At 40.2% G+C, this 20,473-nt stretch overlaps 2 long non-coding RNA genes across 2 annotated transcripts in view; one reads left to right on the forward strand and one right to left on the reverse strand.

Moving 5' to 3' along the window:
* Positions 1–4,558, forward strand: part of LOC135451909 (uncharacterized) — a 20,885-nt gene extending 16,327 nt beyond the window's left edge. The window contains exon 3 of the long non-coding RNA XR_010441471.1: positions 3,307–4,558. This is a non-coding gene — a long non-coding RNA (uncharacterized LOC135451909). The remainder of the gene's footprint in view (positions 1–3,306) is intronic.
* Positions 1–14,309, reverse strand: part of LOC135451911 (uncharacterized) — a 17,525-nt gene extending 3,216 nt beyond the window's left edge. The window contains exon 1 of the long non-coding RNA XR_010441478.1: positions 14,212–14,309. This is a non-coding gene — a long non-coding RNA (uncharacterized LOC135451911). The remainder of the gene's footprint in view (positions 1–14,211) is intronic.
* Positions 14,310–20,473: the final 6,164 nt, after the last annotated feature.

Consider the following 20,473-nt stretch of genomic DNA (forward strand, 5'->3'; position numbering starts at 1 on the left):
TCTAGAATAAGCCTTTTTCCTACACAAGCATCTCCAACACCACAGTTCCACAGAGGTAGCCCAGGGCTGTGCAACCACAGTGTCACTTTGTCTTGGGTGGTGGAGCAAAATCCAGCTTTGTTTTGTGCCACAGCTCCTGTCAGCTCGTTATGCTCCCCTGGGGCAGGGCCTGGTCTGTGGTAATATTAAACCAGGCAAGAGAATTAAAAAAAAAAAGGAGTAAGCTTTTTTTAAGGAGAGCTGCTCTTCCCAATCTGCAGCCCTGGGGTGCTCCACTAAAACCTTGTGCAAAGTTTTTAATGACACTGGTTTTTCTAATGGGCACAGTGAATTCTTCAAATGGCGTTCCTGATTGCTGTCACGTACTCTTGTAACGAAGCAAGCAACCACAATTACTAAGCACTCCAGACAACAGCAATCTGATATTAAAATCAGAATGCAGAATAGCTGGACTTTGCAGAGCATTTCGGTATGTGCATAAATCCATGAGATTTGATTTTGCAAAGGTCTTGTCTTGTTCAGATGATGTTTTTGGCATATGAATCCTGATTGTTGCATAAGGCCACAAGGGTCCACTCTGGCCATCTAGAGTAGCCTCTGACATACAGCATGACACAACATCACAGAAATCACTGCAACTGCTCTTGCCTGTGGTTGAGGCTGCATGTTTATTTTAGAGTAAGAGGTGGTGTGGAACTCTGGCCCTGCTGAAATCTTTAACCTAACAGCCCCAGCCTTTAGAAAGGAAGAGCTTTTTCAGCTCTGTATTGTGTTAAGAAACATGATAAAAGTCAGACATTGAAGACTCCCAGTTCTTTGAAACTTTAATCTTCCAATGTTGTGTGGGATCTACATGGTCGCATCATCTATGTCATGGTTCCTGCAATAATTTCCCTGTAGATTATTTTTTTTCCCAGTAGAAAAAAAGTGAAGTTGTATTTTGTATTTTTTATAAGCTTAGGTTGGAGCCCTTGACTGTTAGATCCTTTTGCTGAGGACAGGGTTTGGAAGCAACTGACCAAGCTGTCTTGCTATGCTTGGACCATCCACCTGGAAATTTGGGTGCCAAGACATTGTTCAAGAGAGCTGAACATTTTCTTATGCTTTCTTACAACAATCAATAATTTCTATATGATACAAAACTCTATATACACACAAAGCCAAGTATTTTATAATAATTGTACTCTATGCTTATGTGGTTTATAACTACTTACTATAATTTAAAAAGTATATAATCACATTGTTCATAGCAAGTAGGCATGAAGAACTATCAGGGTATAAGGGAAAAAAGTTAAATAACGTAAGAATCTTGGTTGTTGTAATACTTTAAGATCTGGAATTCATTTAAACTCCAAGTTGGCTACAGTGTACTTGTGAATCCTTGTTGGTGTATTATGATAAGGGACCCTGAGTATCCTCTCTGAACCCATAGGCACTGCAAGCCTCCTTGATCAGCTATTGCAGTGCTGTTTAAATATTTCAGCTACAAGGTTGAAAATCCTTCCTGTGGGAATCTTGTGTCTTGTTACATCTGTCATATGACCCAGCTCTTTTCTGTTTCACTGTTATCCTTCCTCACAGTGAACATGGAGAGTGTTTAGGACTGGCAGTTGCAATCAATATAAATTGTCTCTGGAAGGCTGAGAAACAGTGATGCTCTGTTGGTAGTTCTGTAACAAGTTAAAATGCTTTCCCTAATAACCCTGGTTGATCATGTTGTGATATCAGCAACTTCTCACTTAAGATTATTAGAATTACATGGCTTAAATTACTATATATATATATGCTGTAATCACAATTTTTCTTCCCAGAGTAAGATTAAAATCTAGCTTCAAGTCTTTAATGACAAACTCTGCTCATAATATATTTTCTATATCCTTTTTTCTTGCTTTTTCTGGCATCTGGCAGGAAGTAGCTGTTCCATTTTTGAAAGTAATATTGTTCTCAAATACTGGATTACTTTATACAATCCAGTAAGAAAACTGCTTGCTTCACAATAATAGAAGACACCTTTATAGATATTAAGGATATAACTCTTGTTGAGACTAGCAACTGCTTAATGTTTGTCAGAAGTAGAGCACTGGATCGTAGAAGAAATAAATAAGGGAAAACTGCCTTTAGATTTAAAAGTGAATCCTTAAAGAGGAAAGACATCTCGAAGCAACTGGAGATAAAACAAAAATGTTCAGACTGTAATGCAGTAAAGACTTCAAAGCTGTATATGTGTAGGTGTGCACACTCAAATACATATGTGCATGTATGTTGATTTACATATAAATTCACCTGAAGTCAGTGGAAGTTGTCAACATGAGAAAGTATCTTCAAGAAACTGTGTCATAGTACAAAACAATCAGAATTTTTTAATGTTACTGAAGAATTTAATTGTTTTATCTGGGCTCACTCATTCAGAAATATTTCTTATATTTATTGGATTAGGCACACTAACAAAGATTCATTCTCAATATGCAAGTGTCCTAGAACTATAGTATAGCCTGAAAAAAACCCACCAATTCTGACATAAAGAAATTACTCTGAAAACACTCCTATCACATGTACAATCCAAAATAAATTATCCACTTGTCTGAAAAATACCATCTCCTTTATTCAGGAAAATGTGTGTGGCATAATTTTTGAGTGTAAAATAGGCTTTTTAGTGATTTATTAGTATCTATGAATTTAAATGAACACTTTTAGAATACTCTTTTTCTAATGAAATCACAAGTATAGCCCAGAAGAGGTCGTTTGCATGAACACAGATTATGGACTCTTCGAGTGTGAGTGATGCACAGCAGAAAATAAAGTAAAAGTCACAGACCTTTCTGCTTTAGGGTAGTCATAATTCATCTGGGTCTTACACAATTCTAGTCTATCAAAAAAATAATAGATTTAAATTTTCCTGGGCACTGAATTCCTAAGTTACATGGGATTTTTAACCATGGTGAGTTTGGCCCAAGGAGACAAAAAGAAGCCCCATAGTTATCTCAGCCTAAAAGAAAACTGCAGAAAACCTACAGTCATGGCTATAATCTGGCAAGTCTTCCCCTAGGAATATGTCTTTATCACTGGAATACAGCTGAAGCTGGCTACTGTGTTTATCTAAAAAATATCCATAAGACAGTATTTAAGAAGGAAATTCTTCTTGACTTATCATGGAAAATCCCCGAGATGCAAATATGAGAATGATTTAATGTAATGGATTGTGACTACACAAGAATCAGAGAGGAGATAAAGGCAGGGTCATTCAGCTTTTGCAGTACCCTTCTCATCAAGGTGTTCTTTCAAATCACTTTCCTCTTTTTTCTGCAGGTAGGATATTTGAGAGTCTGATGGTGTCATAGAAGGAATGGTATTTGATCACTGCTTACTCTTGTTACCTCTGCTCACTTGTGCAACCACTGGCATGCTCTATCTTCTGATGAAATAAAAACCACACAAAAAGAACTCCAACCTGGAATTACCTGAATCTTGAGCTTAGACTCTCAAAAAAGCAACAAAATTGAGCTGCTCCAGGGGTTGCAGGACTAAAGTCTGGTGTTCTATATTTGCCTTCTGTGTGAATTATCTGAGATGGAAAGATTTGTGAGCTGTTTTGTCACATGGCCTGTCCTGAGCACTGAGAGGGTCTTTCTCTGCCACCCATTTTCTTATTCTTATTGAATTCATAGAAACTTGATGTCTTTGGACTGTGTCTTGAAATTTTCCAGTAGGTACAAAGTTACTGGGGTAGACTGATATGCTTTATACACAAAACAAGATTGCATAAAGTTTATTCTCCTAGGAAAACAAAAAAACTGCAGTCCTAACAATCTCTCTAGAGCAAGGCCCTGGCTTGCTGCAGTCTAGTGGCAGTCTTATCACTTGATTTCAGTGGGATCCATGTTTGGTTGCAGAACTTTATACCTAGTTGGAGCAGTACAGTGCTTTGGATTTGACAGATGTGGAAGACATTTAATAACATGACACAAGCTGGCTCAATGCTTAATTGAGTTCTTATGTGAAATCAGTGGTTTTCCTTTTCTTATGCCCACAAAGACAACATTAATGATGTGCAGTCAGACCCTGATTTTTTTTACTCCTGTCTCACAATATGGACCACAATGTACAGCAGAAGTGAGAACCTCTTGGACTAAAGTGACCTGGGTTTAGATGTACTTTGTGACTGTTCAGAACAAGTTTTTCACATGTACAATGTTAAATATGAGTCTGTGTTGCATATTTACCTATACTGTGGCTTGGAAATTAAAAATATTGGAAGTAGCAGCAAGAGGCTTGATTTAGGTCTCTCGAACAAAGGAAAACACCAAGTGCAGTTTGAAACATTTGAGTATTAAGGATGGGGATCATAGAGAAGCTGAAGGACCTCAGAGCTGCAGCTTTCAGGAATAGTTGTGTGGGGCCCAGCAGGCTGCTCTGCATAGGTGGCTGGCATCAGATGCTTTTAGACAGGCAAATAAGCCAGGAACCACTCATGATTCATACTTTTGTATACAGAGGTCTCAAGATTATATTTGTAGCTCTCCTCACTCCCTTTGCTCATAGCCAATTCAAGAGTAAAGGAAAGAACTTGGAACATAAAAGAGGAGTACAAAGGCAACATAGTGATATATTATTTTCATTTAGAAATTATAGCCCTCCTTTATTCATACAAAAGGTAGGAACAAATAAAATTTACTATCTTTTGTTGTATTTGGAAAGGAAAAGAGTCTTTTCTCTTGAAATAGAATTGAAGTGAGAAGCAAGAGCCCTTCTCTGTTTCTGAAATTTGAATACTGAAGCAGTCTGAATTGAAGAGTTTTAATTAGGGCTATTGATAGCTCACCTGTCTTTGCAGGCTATTTCCCTGTTTAAACTCAGAAAGTCTCTTGTGTTTCTCAGCCATGAAAACATAAATAGTGGCTCCTGGTCCTGCATTCACCTCTGCAAAAGTGGCTTCCCCCAACACTGCACTGTGGCAAGTTTGCAGGGTTCCCTCATTCACTGGCTTTACACAGGGACTTGCAGAAGACATTCTGTAGTCAATTTTAGTGAAAATAGAAGCAGTTCCTCCTGGACATAGCTGCTGACTGTCAGCAGACTTATCATCTGTAGAAATTATGGTAGTGCTTTACTTGAGTTATGAGTGCAAGAAATCCCATGTAAACTTGGCCTGTTTGTCCCAAATGGAGAGAAAGAGAATGGATGGCCTTTAGTTTACAGCACTTTTACCAGAGTCCTGTACTTTAACTCAGCCTTGAGTGAAGCTTTGGTCAGCCTTTTGCCTTTCTGCTCTAGCAATTCCCTGAAAACGTCTCTACTGCAGGATATCTTCCTGTGGTGAGGCTGAGTAAGTGTCTTTGGCAAGAGCACTCAGGTCTGAGAACTAAGCACAGATCCATGAAAGGACCCAGAGGGGTGTATGTGTCCCACAGCAAATAGATAAGCTTGATATTTTGATGTCTGCAGGGCTACTGATGATTAAACAGAAAATGCATCTTGCAAAGGCAGCATCAACACACTGGAGACACAGAAATATCAAGGCAGCTTAGCACAGGGTTAGTGAAGGACTTGTGGCAGCAGAGCAGCTAGGGCGATATGAACTCCACAGGGAACAGGCTTCCTGCAAAATGGATTAATGTCTGCTCTGAGGAGGGCTGCATAGTGTAGCCTGAGGTACTAAATCACTTTGAAAACCAGTCTGATGTACGCACCAGCTACCTTAATGTAAGCTAACCATGGTTGAAGTGGTACAACTACCCAATGTAGACATGGCCTAAAGCAGTGCAATAAAATTCCCTTCTTTTCCAAGCCATTTGGGGTTGTGTTGGCAGGTAATATAATCCTGGAGGTGGAAAAATTACTGTATTACCAACTGAAACTGGGAGGGGAAAGTCAGTTAACAATATTGCTAGCACTCTTATTGCAGAATCAGCAATTACCATACAATTCTCTCTAGTTTTGAAAAAAAATTAAAGTGAGAACACACATCCTAAATCTTGGGAATGTCATCCCTAAGAGCAAATAATTTCTTATTGTTAGCATGTGAGATATTTTTGCATAATTTATTTTGTAATGTGTTATTCAGACCTCTGAAGTGAAGCCTGTGTCCCTTGCTTCTCACTATATACCTTATTTTTCAACATGTTTCTGTGCTAGGAATCTGCATTTGGGAGAAAAAACTTAATATACTTCACTATATATTTATAGGTTCATAAGAATTCTAAGTGGAAGTTTAATAACTTATTTCATTTTATGGTATCAGTTTCATGATGCTTTCTGCAGGATTGTATTTTTAATTGCTTGTGCAGTTCCCGGATGGGTTGGATGTCAGGGTTGCTTGTCATTATAATAAATCAATTAAATGATTGCTATTAATGATTATATAATGTAAGGGGGAAAAGGTATTTCTAGTCCTGGGGCACATGTGTCTAGGGATGGAGAGGTTGCTGAAGACTCTCTCCTTTGCCAAGATAGTGTCAATATATTCTCCTCTATCTTCAAACAGTAAAAGGGAGTAATAGGTTTAGGCAACATTACAGAGTGCATGGGATGTTTGCTCAGCTCCATAAGAACATGAAGATACTTGTGAATATCATAAAAAATAAGAATTTGGCCTAGGAAAAAGTAATTCATGTCCTGCCAAAGTGTGATTTGCCATTGTGAAGCAAACATGGAGTGTTTTTTTCTTATTTTCACACTTCAGAGCTAAAATAAGGACACTATGGTTCATGTGAGTGTAACAACCATGTTCTGCCTGTATAATGTTCTGTATTATCAGCAAACTGTATTTTTAGCAGACTCCAATGTTTATCTATTATTTTTCATTTCCTAGTTCAGTTATAACTGAATTAAAAAGCCTACACACCAGCAAGTCCAGCAGAGTACCTGCACTGAGGTGGTCCTAGAAGCACAGATAGCTCATTGTATTGAGCTATCCATGCCAAAAAAGCTTGATGTCTCAGTGAACATGGAGCCAGAGAACAGTGTCTATTCTTTTCTTATGAAAAATATTGATGTTGAGCTTGAAGCATCTAAATCCCACTATTTTCCTTTAGAGATGTGAAAGCCTGGCTTAGTGAACTCTCAACAAAGTAAGGGCTGTTTGGGTAATACCACTGGTCATTAAAGTATAATTTTTCTTAATAGTGGGCTTTGCAGTAGACCAAGAAAAAAGGAGGAAAGGAGTAGAAGAGAAGCACAGTCACCTCAAAAAAGTGGTGTGTGCCAACTGCCTGTCATTCCTGCAAAGTTAAAGGGTATGCTGAAGTGAGAAATAAGGGCACATTTTGGCTTAGCTATGCAGTGGGAAATCTTGAGCTTCTCTGTATTTGTGACCAGTCTTATATCAGTCAGGAAAACTTCAGTGAGTAAACCTAAGGAAACCATCTTTCATTTAGTTTTATATGAATATTCTACAAGAAATAGCTCTAAAATAACGAAGGAACAACTGAGCTGATGGCTGCCTGCCAGTTGCACCACCCCTCTATTGATCCATCACTGCAAGACTTTGTGATCACATAAGTTCATCTGCTGTTAGCATTTCTAACCTGAGGTGCTTTGTATTAAGTGGTTTCCATAATAACAAAACAGTAATTGAAATGATTTCTTAAGAGTCTAGATTAAAAAGAAAACAACACTGATAATTACAGTATTTGAGGTTAATTACTTGGGGCTTGCTACCTTTCATATGGTGTACACTTTGTGCTCTCTATGTGCATAAAAGGTGCAGCTTATGAACTTAACAAAGCTAAACTCCTTCCTTCTGATTTATATTTTCAATTCACTGTCAGGCTGCATAGAAAAAATTCTGCTAGATTAGAACAGAGCCAGGAGAGAATGATGGAAACAAATTAACAAGCAACAAAAAGCAAGAGAACAAAAATTCTGTCAGGTTCACAGATCTGATAGAGAGTATGAATGAACCTTAATTCCTTATATGCTTTTTGACTCTGCATTGAGCTTGGTGTTATAATGCATCCTGATGTACTAAAGACAGTAGAGTGTATACAATATGGGAAACATCTTCCTCTGCAAGTGGTGTGTATTAGTTAAAGGGAGAGGTTGGGTTAAGCTGCCTTTGATCCTTCCATCAGCTCTTTTGGATAGTAGTGAGCTTCTTTGGTTTGGATTTCTTCAAACAAGGCTTGCTCCCGGTATGAATCCTGAGATAGGAGCAGTCTGGTAGAAGTTGGAGGGAGTTGGTTGTGCTGCAGTGTAAGATTAATTACAACTGTGTGAGAAATAAGGTTAAGTGGAAAATAAACACCAAGTCATGGATATGCTTCATTTTGTACCCTCTAAGTTGCATGCAGTTTGAATTACAAAATTTGGTGGGTATATGTAGCTTTACTTGTGATCATGGTCTTTTCTCTGTTCTAAAGCTTAGCTCTGGTACAGCGTTCTCATACATTTAGCAGTGTGTTCCAATAAAGTGGATGAGCAAGCTCATCAGGCAGTATTAATAGATTCTGCTCTTGGAGTTCATTATCAGCATGGCACTGACTCTCACTCCTCAGGGCTCTCTTGTCTGTTTTTACATTCCCTTTTGTATTTGCACATTCAGACTATCTAGATTTAGTAATTCACCGATGTATTAATTCTCCGGGTTGCTTTTGAGCTCTTTGTAAGTAAGACTGTCCAGCAGGAAGAAGCAAAACTGAAGTCAGAGGCAGATTTCCATGTGGAGATCATCTGCCCTATCCTGGCAGGCTGCAGCTTTCTGTTCGCATCAGGTATTCTCTATGGCAAATGACATTCTATTCAGGAGAGGCATCCCTAGTCTTTTAAGCAGTCAGAGTAACTCTAGCACCCTTGCATCTGCAGTGCCAGGGCAACAGGTAGCAGCAGGCTGTGTCCTGGTGCCTGGCCAGCTATGTCAAAAGAGAAAGCACCAAACTCCTGTGATTTGTGTGCCTAGCCTGGCCCTCAAGCACTTCCCTGTTACCCAGGGGAAGATTGAAATGGCTGGGCTGCAAAATCCTGGACCTGCTATGCTTACTAAAGAGCTTCACCCCAGGAGACTGTTGTGTCTAGCTAGGTGATATATGGGAACATCAGGGTTTTACTGCCTGATGTATTCACAAGAGCTGGAAAGGTTATGACTTGCAGCCAATGAAATGATATGATCCTATTCTTAGTTTTATGTAGGTGATCAAATTTTAAAATAGGTACATTCAGGCAAGGGACTACAGCAGCTAAATGCCTTCTTGCTTGACAAATGTGTGTGGCTTTGAAACAGAATCTCTGAATTTTGATGATAAAGTGTGCTTTCTGTTCAGTTTTAATTCTTGCTTCTGACCAGCCAACTAACAGGAAAAGTAAGCTTTTTTCCAGTCATCTAAGGGTGTTCTGTTAGAAGTACAGGTGAAAAATTGTTTTCTTTGGTTTACTGGGAGCTGTACATGAACAGTTACTATCGCAAGTCCTCTTTGCTAGTGAACGGCAAAAGGGCAGATTAAGCAATTTTCAGAGTTGTTGAGCTGAAATGGGAAGCAAAGAAGATGGGAACTTGTTTCCCTGCAGATTAAGAATTTGCATATGGAAGTGAAATGGACCAGAACCACTGAACCCATATCATCAGGATTTGACTCTGCTTCACAGCTGCAGGGATGGATAGAGCTGTGGGTGATCTAACTCCAGCTACACTTACATAGGCATACATTAACAGTTCATCCCCTGAAGTCAATAGACTTTAACATAACACATTCAAATCACTGCTGAAGAGATAAACTCTGGCCCTATGGGTTCTGTACACCCCTAGAGGGACTGGCTGAGTCCATTTTTGTATAGACTTTGACCTCTTATAGCCCCACTGCCTTCATTAGGACCCCACAAATGTAATTCAGCAAAAAACCATGTTTCCTGAAGTCCAGTCTATGAACTCAAGTTTCTGGGTGGGGTGGATAGGCACATGCTCTAGCTCCTTTTCCAAAAATTGCATTTAACTCATAATGAAAACAGAAGACTTTGCTTTTTCCCACTGGTATTTATTATTTTCTGATCCTTTTATACAGGAATTGGAGTTTGTCTTGGTGTTGCTCCTTAAAGAGTTTCCTTCCCCAAACTGGCATGCACATTTTGCATCTTTTAAAAAAATAGATTTAGTAGAACTGAGGGAGTCATTATTTTTATTTTTTTACACTAAAATTACTACATTTGTTGATTTTTCTGAGTATTTCATACTCCCTTAAGAGATGAAAACTAGATCACCTCAGTTCTTATGATGATCAAATATATTTGCTCTTCTGTGATCCTAGAGCCAGCAAAACAGTTCAGTTAAATATTTGTCAGACTGTTGTCATTAGGGTGATATTTTGAGTGATTCTCATCCACAAAAATGTGGTAATTCATAAGGCAGAAATACTGTTCCATAGCTTTGTGTAAAAAGAGAAATACCTTTGCAAAGTTGAACCTGCTGCTCTCCCTGACAGTGTGGGTGTTTAGTTTTCTTGGGATATTTTTACCCTTCTAACTCATGGACAAAATAAAGCAGAACAGGGCTTCAGAGGATCTGATTGCGTTTTCCTGCAGCACATCTGTGGTATGCAGTTTCTCTAAGGAGCAATTTTACTCACATTTTGCTGTGTGATGCTCACACCTTTGCAAGGTGGTACCATCCACTGGGACTTTCTGCCTTGTTAATGGTAGGGAGCCCTTAGATTGCTGGAAGACACCAGAAATTTCAGCAGTCCCTTGTGCAGGGCTGACTTCCTCTCAGTTTGCATATTAAGCCTATTTGCCTAAGATGATGGGATTTCAGGTTTGAAAAACACAACCACAAAATTTCTGGTGACTGCTCCCTGCAGCTTCCAGGGGTTTTGGGCACTGGCAGAAATCCAATGATAGATAAGATTGTTCTGGCTGGTTTAGAGAAGTGATATATTGCAGGACTCTCAGATTTGGGCTATATGAGAGTAGGTGCATATTTTCCAGTTACATATTTCATTTTTAAAACATTTACATTGTATTTGCAGTCCCACAAAATCAAAAGTTTGGAGACAGAAAGAAACACTGCATTTTGTTTTTTCAACTCTAAGCTGCGCACAGTCTGTATCTGTAGTCCTGGTTCAGTTACCTAGGAAACAGCTGTAGGATGGAATTTATTTTTTCTGTCTGAATAAGTGTCTGTGATATATACATGAGGCTTATCCTGTTCATACCTGTGGAAAATCAGTGAATTCTTTTATTATCATGAGGCTGATATCAGGCAATTATTGGCACTATTTAAATAGTTAACAAAATCCTCTGTAATTCCCAAAAGAGAGAGGTGAAAGAACTGTTCAATTATGGTGTTGGGTCAGAGAGGGAAGCCCCAGGAGACCACAGCTGTCTGCAGCAAATGGGGACTGGAGTCCAACCCTTGCATAATAGAGAGCAGCACACACCTGGAGCATGGTGTGAACCAGGGCATGGGCTGCCCACAGCTCACCAAATCCAGAGGTACAGAGAAGCTCAGGCGTGGGGTCAATCTCCTTATCCAAATCACACCCCAATAGCCAAGATACCGAGGTTGTGAACTTGGTCAGTTCTGTCTCTAGAGGGCCCTGTAAAACACCAGCTCTTGGAGGAAAAAATCAGGCAGAGTCCATGTGCTCTCACAGAATGACTTTCACCTTTGTCTATGCATCCTCACCATTCCCTTCCATGCCTAGTGTCATGCCACGTGAAAAGGTTGTGTTTCCAGAGTATAGGACATTGTCTGATTCATTCTAGCTCCCAGTGGGAGTCATTACTCTGGCTCCTTGCCTCTATCTGCTTTATTTTTTTAACAAGAACACAGTGTGTTCCTGGAGTGGCTCTCCCAGTATGTCCTGAGAACTTGGGGAAGGAAGAGATCACCAGCCTGTTCCTTATTCTCATCCTTCCTTGCTTCCCAAAGTTCCTAGCCGCGATAACCTGTACCCTTGGGAGACCAGTCTCACACAGCAGCACTCAAGGCAGTGTGGGTCCAGTCTGACATATACTGTAGGTTTCATGTTTTGTGCTACCAGGAAAAGTTCAATGATGGACAGATTACATCCCAGGCTTCATACAGATTTTTTAACACAGTCATTGAGGCCTTGTTGGTAGCCCAAAGAGGACTCTTCCAGACCCCAAGAGTGGATCTGGGTAGTGGAGATACCCATGTGTGGGCTTGGAATAAAGCCGCTAAGTGAGGTTTTTCACTTCTGCTTCCCATTGCAATTGCTGTACAAAGGCAGAGCATGTGTGTCTACTTTTAGTATCTGGTGTAGTAGTGGCTGCACTGGACACCAGCAATTTCTAAACCAGGGTAGTCTCAGTTTGATTTGGGACTCTGAGTCCCTGGGGCTGAAGCTGCACCTCCCACTCAATAGTCTGGCCAGCCCTGCTGAGCCTGCACCCTGTAATCAGCTTGAGTGCTGGTCCTGTGGTGGAGGTCAGGCTCTTGGCTGCACTGCTTTAGCCAGAGCGGTGTCAAAACCATCTCATGTTTTAGTAGAGTTAGACGGTATTGGGAACATTTGTGAATTGAAACGTTTTCAAAATAATTTAGCCATTTTAATAGTAAATCAGCCTTTGATTGCTACCCACTCTAAACTCTCCCACAGGGTCCACCCCTATTCTAAGATAAGCCCAGCTGTGTTTTAGATTGGTGACTTTTATCCCCGTTTCATAAGCTGTGTTGTGATGCTGCTACTGCTAAGTGCAAAGAAGGCTGCTTTCTCTGCTCTGATTTATGTACCATGCAGTTCTGGTTTTAACAGGATTAAGCAAGAGGGAAGTAAAGGCAGAATGTGGCCATGCATTGTATTTACTGTGCATGCATCTTTATTGTAGTGTTTTAGTATTTCAGTCAAAGATCATAAAGTGCTTTACAAAGCTGGTAAAATCATGAGCCGTACATTATGGGTGGTAAAACTGACTCCAGTTAAGAGAATTTTCCAGTGTCATACTGAGTCAAGAGCAAGAAGAGTTTTCAAGTTATTTGAACTCTACAATCCCTCCTTTAATTGGTATATTATTTATTATAATTAATAGGCTTTTCTTGATAGTACATTAGCATAAAGTAATCCAAACCACTCTCAAATTATTTTTAAAAGCACAGGAAACTGTTAAACTCATGGTATGAGCATGCAGGAAATTAAAGCATGTAAGAGGTTTATGAATTTAACAGATGGCAATCTTAGCCCTTGGTACATGTGATGCTTCAAGCTTTTGAGGACATTTATTTGAGAGGAATTCATTACACTGCTAGTCTGGAGAATTCCTAAGAAAATCTTGGTTTTGCCTCTAGATGGCTCACCTGGAGCTGCCATTGCAAAAATGTTATCCAGAAAGGAATTCCCACACTGTACTCTCATGATATAATGGCTTGCTTTTCCAGCAGCAATGGAGAGTCAATCATGCAAATGTATTATATCTGTGTAAAAACATTCTGCTAAATTGTTTTGTCTTTTGTAAGAACAAGAATAACAGATGGATTAAGGACAAGGCAGATTTATGAGTAAAGTAACTTTCTATTAGTCATTATCATGACTCACATCTAAAATATCTACAGGGAGGGCTGTCTTTCTGGCTATAATAAACATTTTCCAGGTGCAGTCATTGCTGTGGGGTAGGTGATGTGTTATGCAGCAATCACATTGCTGTCTATTGTATTTCTGCCCCATGAATAGAAAATGGCATTTTTCTAGGGGCAGTAGGCTACGATTACTGTATGTAGTCCTAAAACTCCAAAGCATATAAAATAATCATGGATGATTTGTGTTTAATTTAGCAGCAATTAAAAATATAAATTAACTTGGGGAAGGAGCTAACCAGTTTTACTTCTCTAACTAAACAATGTAGATCATAAAGACTTGTCAAAATCCAGATTAAAGTAGATATTTCTTATTTTGTCCATAATAATTCACAAAGAAATGGAAAAGGATAGCTGGTGGCTGAGATCAGAGTGAAACCCACCAAGCTTTTGTGAGCAGAATTCAGAAAGGGCTGTTTGCACATTGAAGCTTGCAGGTTTTGTGTTGTGAGAACTGCAGTGTTCAGGGGAGTCCCGTCCCAGCCTGCAGATACTGCAAATTGTATTTACAGTGCTCAGGGGATAGAAACCACACACCCAACACAGAAGCTACTGTGCTGTTCTGGGGCTCTAGTGTACCTCACTGGAGTCTCAAGCAAATTCCCCAATATCTTTATTCTGCATGCTGAGCATTTGGGGATTTTTTCCAAAGGTTTCTTTGGGGTAGGATGAAAATCAGCAGGAAAACCACTTACGTCACTCCATTCTTCTGCCTGCAATGGAGACTGGATTTATCTTTCATCTGCCGCACAGGAGCAGCCCCCGTTTTTCGGCGGTGCCCCGGCCGCTGCCGCCTGCGCATTCCACCTTTGTTCTGCAGGAGGAGCTCCCCTTGGCGTGGATATGTATTCCACACAGCAGGCGAGTGCGGGGCTGCTGAGCGCAGCCCTGCGCTGCAGCCTGGGGAGGAGAGCACTGCTCCACATCCTTCCTTGCATTTTAATCGTCCCGAGAAAGTTGAAATCTCCATTTTCTGATATGGTGAGAGTAAAGAAAGGAAGAAAAAATATATTACTTCAGGTAATGAAGTGAGGATTAAATTTATTTTTTTTTTGTAATTGTGCTATTTAGTCACACTACTGTCTGTGTGGTAGATTAAGAGCGCAATCTGTAGAAGTGTAATCTCAGATTGCAGAGATGAGACTGGGAGATTCACCAGATACTTCTCATGAATAACACGAGACATACAAGGATCATAACATATGCCCAGACTTACTGAACATGTCTTCCAAAGTCTCCTGCCTCTCTGGAGCATGATTTTTGGGGGAAGGCTTCCTAATATATGGTCAAAACTGGAAAGAAACATGAGAACAATATTCCTCACTGAAACCTTGTTCCATCTCAGACAAATCGCTTACTTTTTGTAAGCAAAAAATCAATTATCTCAAAAATTACGTCTTGAAAAGATGTTAAAAATAGGTTGTGGCCAAATAGCTATTATGTACTTTGATAAATGTGTCCTTAGAAATAACACAAGTTTCTCAGGACAGTGTACATCTGCGTGCCTCTGTCGTGCCTCCTGGTCCCAAGCCTTTTTCCACATATGCAGAAATCTCATTGCCTTTCCTTGGATCCTGCACAGCCAAGCTCATTTGCTCCTTGGTATTCACCTCAAAAAAAAACTTAACTGTCTTCCTTGACTCCACAAAAGGACATTACATGCATTGCCCCCCTGCACACGTGATATGAAAGAGGCTAAGAATTTGTGCCACCCAAATGAGATGCTGAGAAACACCACACAAAAGTGATTCTGCTCTTGTGGATTTTTTCTGCTGGGAACTCCACTGAGATGTGAACTTCAGAGCTTACTTTTGTGGTCTCTTCTGTGTGCCCAGTTCTGTAAATTACAGTAAGACTTAGGTACACTCCAGCTGGAAGGACAACATGTTTAGGAGAGGCCATTATTAGAAGAAATTCTACCTCTTCCCCCATTTCCCCAGCACACATCAAGCCTGAAATCAACCCAACCCTACTGCTCTGTGAAGAATTTGTCACAGTTCAGCACAATGGGCAAGCCCAGCTCAAGAAAACCCTAGAGCTACATTAACACAGAAACCAAATATGTGCTGCTGGGTGGTTGTGTGGAAAGGAGGGTCCCTTTAGGTCAAGGGCAAGGGCAACAGCTGAGCAGAGATGTGACTGCCTGCACTGTCACTACAGTGCCTTTTGTATGTACATAAAACTTTGGTTTCCAGGGGTTTTCAGGCACAAAAGTCCCCCTGACGCCCAAACAAATAATCAGAAATAAAAAACTCGTGGAGCTGTAGATAATAAAGCCAGAGAATGGCCATTCATAGAAATATGCACTACATCACTGCTCCTGACTGTGTGGTGATTCATCACCATTTCCCTTCTCTCGCCTTTTATTCTTTCGATTATTTTTGCTCAGGGATCCCTTAAACTCTTTCCAACTAATTGTAGGTATGTTTTTGTTTGAAATGCAAGATCTTGGAAAAAGCCCCTTTCAATAGGAGTATTTCCTATAAGTAGGTCACTGCAGTAAAGGGGTTAGACGTGCAGCCTTTGCTTACAAGATGCTTTGCTTTCTAAAGCCCTTAATGCAGCTTTACAAAAAAAGAAAGGAAGGGGGAAAAAAAGATACCCATTTGTTGACCTTTGTCTGGTGCTGGGTAAAGTGTCTTTCTGACCAGTGCAAGAGAGACATTAAACCAGTGATGTACAGAACTATATTTATACTCTGAATAAATAGACTAAAAATATCCCTTCAAACAGGGTAAGCTATAATTTTAAATTGTAGCACTTCTAAAGAGCTTTCACTGATATCAGACACTCCCAGGCTCCAAGCAGAACAGCCCTGCAGTTTAATCAAATAACTGTGAAACCATTGCCACAAAATTGTAACCAAAATGTTTGTGCAATGTTATGTAGCTACGGAAACAAACTTGGGCTTCTAGAATTACCTTCTTAACTGGTTCATAGCAATGGGCCTGTTGCAGAGTTTTGATGAAGTTATCTGTAAGGCTGGGAGATTTCTCCCCTAGCCCCAAAGACAAGTAAACCCCATGTTAAAGAAAGGGCAGGTGTGAAGTGTGGTTGAGGCTGGGACTGGTAAATCAAAAGTTCTTTTGTGCATGCAAATACCACATGTTGCTTATAATGGTATTTCTCAATTATTTTATTACATAACCTTTCTTTTCAAACCCACTTCATTCCAATTTTAGCTAGCTGGGGTGCAGATGAACCTACAATTTTTTGGTTACTATGTATTGTGCATCTCAGAAAGCATGACATTGAAGTTACTAGATTTCTTATTTTTCTTTTTTTTTAATATGAATTACACTTATTTACAGAGGCTTTTTTGTGTTCTTCGCTACTAAGCCCCGTTTAGGGTTTGTCAGGAACTTCTGGTATCTAGGAATGCTTGAGGATCAGGAGGTTCCTCCACCCTTTTCCTTCTCCTCCACACCTCAAATTTTTGGTGACAAAACACCAAAACTATTTGTGGAGACTGCACTGTCTTGCTTTACAGTCTCCCTAAAACAGAAAAGTTTAGTGCAGATTTTTCATTTTCTCCATGAAAAAAAAAAAAGTGAATATTAGATGGGATATTAGTTTTCTGCTGGGGATAAAACAGGGCTGTATTTTGGATGAAAGCTATTTTTTATGTACCAATAAGCAGTTACCAAAAGCTAAATATTCTACCATTCAGTCATGCTGGAGATAAGTTTCAACAGTATGCTGCCATTTCTTTCTCTTTTCTTAATCTGACAAAATGTCATTAGTATCTATTGAAATTTTTCTGTGTGTATGGGAAAGGTAGGGAAAAAAACTTGCGTATTGGTGAGAGAATAATTTTGGATTGTGTCTATTAAAGAATCTGTGTTTGGGATGAAGAATATGCAAGTTCTAGAGTTGTGGACATGGTGGTGCTCCTGTGGGCAGGTGGGGAAGGGCAGCACAGTCCCTGCTCTGCCTGGCCAGCTTCCAGGGGTCGTGGTGGCTCAGAGTGGAGCTGGTGGCATGCAGCGATCAGGAACTGCCTCTTCTTACTCACTTCCAAGAGAGGCACCAAGCAAGGGTGACTCCTTCTGGTCACAGCTCAAGCTGTAAAACACAACACTCCGGTGTATTTTCAGTCTTCTTTATTATTCACTCTTTGGAGGCTGTATTTCTGTTACCTGCAAAAAGTATGGATGCAGCTGCTTAAACTCTACAACCAAATCCCCTGTGACAGAGCCTTGCAAGCCATCTGCTTTCAACAGACAGAGAAAGCAACATGCAGCATCGTTTCCAGAGACAATTTTTCAGGTAAATGAGGTATCTGAGGGTCACCAGGCTCCACTCTCCACTTCTGTCCTCAGAGGATCATATTCATGTCATCCCTTCTGCTGTAGCCTTAAGCAAGTGTCAAAGAAAAAGTGCTTGGTTATACTTACTTCTTACCTCAAGAAAGCAGGTCATGGACTTTCTCTCCCAGCAATACAAATACTAAACATCACAGCCTCTGGAAGGCAGGGCAGGGTGGGAAGCTCCAGGGAAAGCAAGTTTTTGCAGGAGTTCTGCAGATGGGGAGGCAGAAGAAACCCTTAGCAGAGCATCAAAATGGAGCCAACAAACTTCTGTCTGCACTCTGAACTCAGTGGTGACCACTGGGCAGACCCTGCAGTACTTGTCTCTCTCCACCTGCCAATCCTGCCAAGGAATGCAGACTTGAGGAGGACTATGAATCAATCCAACCCAGGAGATCAGGCAAGCCTGGCTTGGACAGAGGCTCCTGATGTTGTTCAATGCCAGAGACCTGTCAGGAAGGTGCATGACCTGGGACAACTTTGCCAGTTGTCCATAGCTAGCTGAGAAGGAGCCACGGAGTGAAAGCTGAAAGCAAACATCAGGGCAGCTGCAGTAAAACCTGAGATACCAACTACTCAGCAAGGTTTAAATCTCTGTATTCTCCCTTCTAAATCCATTTTTCTCATTTCTTCCAGCAAGGGTCAACCACAGTTTATTTCAATCTGGAAGAAACCAAACATTTTCCTTCTCAGTTAGAGAAGCTCCAGATGCACGTTGCTCTGGACCCAATGCCAGAGCTTTCAATGCAGTGCTGATACAAAAGTCCAGCAGTGCTGATAGAGGCCCATCAGTTTCAGCATGCTCTGAATATGAATGTGCTCTAAATATAAATGTTTGTCTCCTTCACTTCAGATGTGGAAATCCAACAACTGGGGCATAATCCAGAAAAAGTGTGTGAGGAAAGAATTGTGTTTATGGCCTCTGCAAACTCATTTTGATCAGTCATGAAATTAAAGCTCCTAAACTATGTGTAAGCGTGCCAATTTTATATGGTAAACTTCAAGATTTAGATATTGACCTGACTGTTTTGCAAAGCTGAAGTTAAGCATTAATTCCCAACCAAAGCATTCAATTTCTGAATCAGGTTCCCAAACAGTACATAGCAGGGTTTTTTCCTATTTTTCCTTTTTTTTTTTTTTTTTTTTTTTTTTTTTTTAGAGAGATTTCAGAAGTGGCTGTCTTGTGATTATGGAGTTTAAAATTCAGATTTTCAAGCTTTATCTGCAGACAGAACCAGAAGCTTGCCTTTTCAAACATCTAATCTGTAATTCTCATAATAAATCCAGGATTTTAGACATTGAAGAGAGCATGAAATACTGTCAGGTTTGTGATAACATCACAAGAGCTGCCGGTGCTATTTAAGCCTGCATTTACTTAGCTTTCCTATCAACACAAGTTATGGGATATTCCTAAGGTGCTCCTGGAAAGTAGAGCTTTGCCAGGAGAATGCTGTGCCATGCACAGTGGTAATATTCACAATGGTTAGTAATTTCAAAATTGGTTGTTAGTCTCAATAAATAAAGTACTTAGAGTTTGGTTTTTTTGAGGATTTGAACACCCAAATTGCCACTGATTTTAGACACAGTTTTGATGATTGGTGCTTCTAAAACCATACTCAAATCAGCTTTTTTATAACAAGAGCATCAGAATAACTGTACTGAATCAGACAAAAGGTCTCTCTAGCCCATTTTCTGTTTCTGACAAGGGTCAACCACTACACTAAGAGCAAGGCAGGCACACTTCAATGATGCATTCTGCTAGCCTCCAGAAACAGACTGGGAACTTCGTGAGCCACAGCAGCACCAATTAATTTTACAGCCCATGGTGGATTATTCTCATACTGGAATCCTTGTGAACTTCACCTATGTTCTATTGCACACCGTGTGAAGAACTTGCTTTGGTGTTCTGAGCAGGCAAAGATGTGACCTGTCACTATCACAGAAGGCATGTCAAGGATCATGGATTCCTCTACTCTTCGGGAGCATTATAATGAAGATTATTTAGGCAGATAGTAATTTTTCATACAGGGGTTGGAGTCCCTTTGGATCAGCTGTCTTCAGCTTTAGGCCTTCTTCTCTTGACAGCTTTCACTTAAGTCAAAGACAAGCTGGAATCATCTGGCACCATGGGTGTGGGTAGACCGGGACACACAGATGAAGTATTGATTATCTTTCAAGGTCAGGGATACCATCTGCAGTAGCCATGGCTCCTTGGTGTGAGAAATCCACATTTTGCTTGCTCTTGGAAGGAAAAAGCACAGTTAATCCTACTGATTAAAAGTAAGACATCTTACAGTGGAAACATCATTAACAGGCTGTGAGCCCAGTGCTGCTGTGACCCACTACAACCTCAGCCTGTGCAAGTTACAGCCAGTTCAGGTGGACTTGCTTTAAGAGTAGAGCCTGTAGGATGCAGGCTGAAGATGAGGGCCCTGGCATTCCCAGATGACGATACAGCAAGTGGTGTAAGGTTTCAAAATAATTTTTCAATGACTGAACAGACTAATTTCTGTGACTAGTTTGAGTTCCAGATTTCATAGTGCCTGTGAATGTAAGGGAGGGGTCTGAGTATTTAACAGATCCCCTGGTAGCATTTGCAGAAAGTAAGGGTTTGTAATGTAGACAGACCATACCATCTAACATAATC

Source organism: Zonotrichia leucophrys, chromosome 9, assembly GCF_028769735.1.
Source record: "Zonotrichia leucophrys gambelii isolate GWCS_2022_RI chromosome 9, RI_Zleu_2.0, whole genome shotgun sequence".
Classification (NCBI taxonomy): Eukaryota; Metazoa; Chordata; class Aves; order Passeriformes; family Passerellidae; genus Zonotrichia; species Zonotrichia leucophrys.